This window comes from Myotis brandtii, unplaced genomic scaffold (genome assembly GCF_000412655.1).
Source record: "Myotis brandtii unplaced genomic scaffold, ASM41265v1 scaffold357, whole genome shotgun sequence".
NCBI lineage: Eukaryota > Metazoa > Chordata > Mammalia > Chiroptera > Vespertilionidae > Myotis > Myotis brandtii.
Genome location: NW_005363729.1, coordinates 450138 through 451902, shown reverse-complemented (window position 1 = coordinate 451902; position 1765 = coordinate 450138).

The following is a 1765-nucleotide window of genomic DNA, read 5'->3' as shown; positions in this document are numbered from 1 at the left end:
ACCCCGCCCGCCCCGTGTCCTGTTGGACCACTTTCCCCACAAAAAACACCAACCTCCAGACAGACACCCGCGTCCCTGGGGGAGGAGCAAGAGGGGGCGTCCCCACCCAGAGCGAAGGCCCCGTGTGGCTCGAGTGGGTGGCAGAGGCCACGCTTCCCTCAGAAACGTGGAGGTGACGCTTGAATTTACAGACTGGCAGCCGTCAGAGGGGAGGGGGCTGGTGGAGGAAGGCGAGGGATTAGCCCGAGGACAGACTGTATATGCAGCCCGGCTGGTGTGGCTCAGTGGTTGAACTCCGGCCTGTGAACCGGGAGGTCAGGGTTTGATTCCTGGTCAGGGCACAGGCCCGGGTTGCGGGCTCCATCCCCAGGGTGGGGTGTGCAGGAGGCGGCCGATCCGTGATTCTCTCTCATCATTGACATTTCTCTCCCTCGATCCCCCTTCCTCCCTGAAACCAATAAAAATACATTAAAAACAAAAGAACAGATATGCACGGCCCATAGACACAGACAACAGTGTGGCGATGGCCCGAGGGGAGGGGGGGCCTGGGTGAAGGTGGGCACAGGGGGGATGGGAACATCTGTAACCGCCAATAATACAATGAAGTTTAACAAAGGACAGAAGAGTGAGCTGGTGTCGTTCTTTTGTGCGCCCCCCCCCCCTGCCCCGGGACAGCGTGCGGTCCATGCGTGTGTGGGAACGTGAACTTTTCCCTGGATGCGCGGGTGGTAGTCTTATGGGTGTGGGGGGTGCCCTGGGCCGGCGGGGGCTGCCGGGCTGTCTGGCCAGGGCTCCTGGTTCCTGCCACCGAGCCCTTCCTGGGGATCACAGCTGGTGTGGCTCAGTGGATAGAGCGTCGGCCTGCGAACGGAAGGGTCCCGGGTTCGATTCCGGTCAAGGGCGCGTTCCTCGGTGACAGGCTCCTCCCCGGCCCGGGCCCTGGTCAGGGCCAGTGCAAGAGGCAACCAGTTGATGTGTTTCTCTCACATCGATGTTTCTCTGTGTCTTTCCCTCTCTCTCCCTAAAAATCAATGGAAAAATATCCTCGGGTGAGAATTAACAACAACAAAAAAGCCTCTTTATGTAAAATTCCACTTACTTTCCGGTCCAGAGCCGTGCCCGGGCCTCTTCCCCTGGCTCTCAGCTCCCAGGGTCTGGGGACAGCGCTCCCAGGGGGACAGGCAAGCACAGAGGCCAGCACGTGGCTCCTAGGCCAGTGCGCCCATCCGGCCTGGGTCTCCCCGAAGGCTGGCAAGGACGAGGGTCCAGTGCCTTCTGTCCAGCGGGGTCGGGGCCATGCTGCCTGCTGATGTCTCTCTCCAGACCCATTTTACAGATGGGGAAGGTGAGGCCTGGCGCTGGGGCCCAGGTGCCCGAAGTCACAGGATGCGGGAGACGCCTGGATGGACTGGGACCCTCCCTCTCCTGCTTAGGGGTCCCTGCCCCTGGGCTGTCCCTGGGCCGCGGGGCGGTCTCCGCCCACCGTCCCGATCCTGCCTCCTGCGTTGGGTCAGGTGCCTGGCACCGGTCACGGTGGCACGGGTCACGCAGTGGGTGCTAGTTGGTGGTGAGGAGAGAATAGAAGAGGGTCGCATTCGAATGCCATTGTGATTTTCCTTATCAGAGATTCCCGGGGGCTCGTGGGCTGGGGGTGAAGGGCTAAGTCAGTGGGCTGTGGTGAGGGCCCGCCCCCAGATGTAGAAAACTTCAGCCACCCAGGAAGTGGTCAGATGGCTGCCCCCAGGGATGCCCAGGAGTGGGCAGG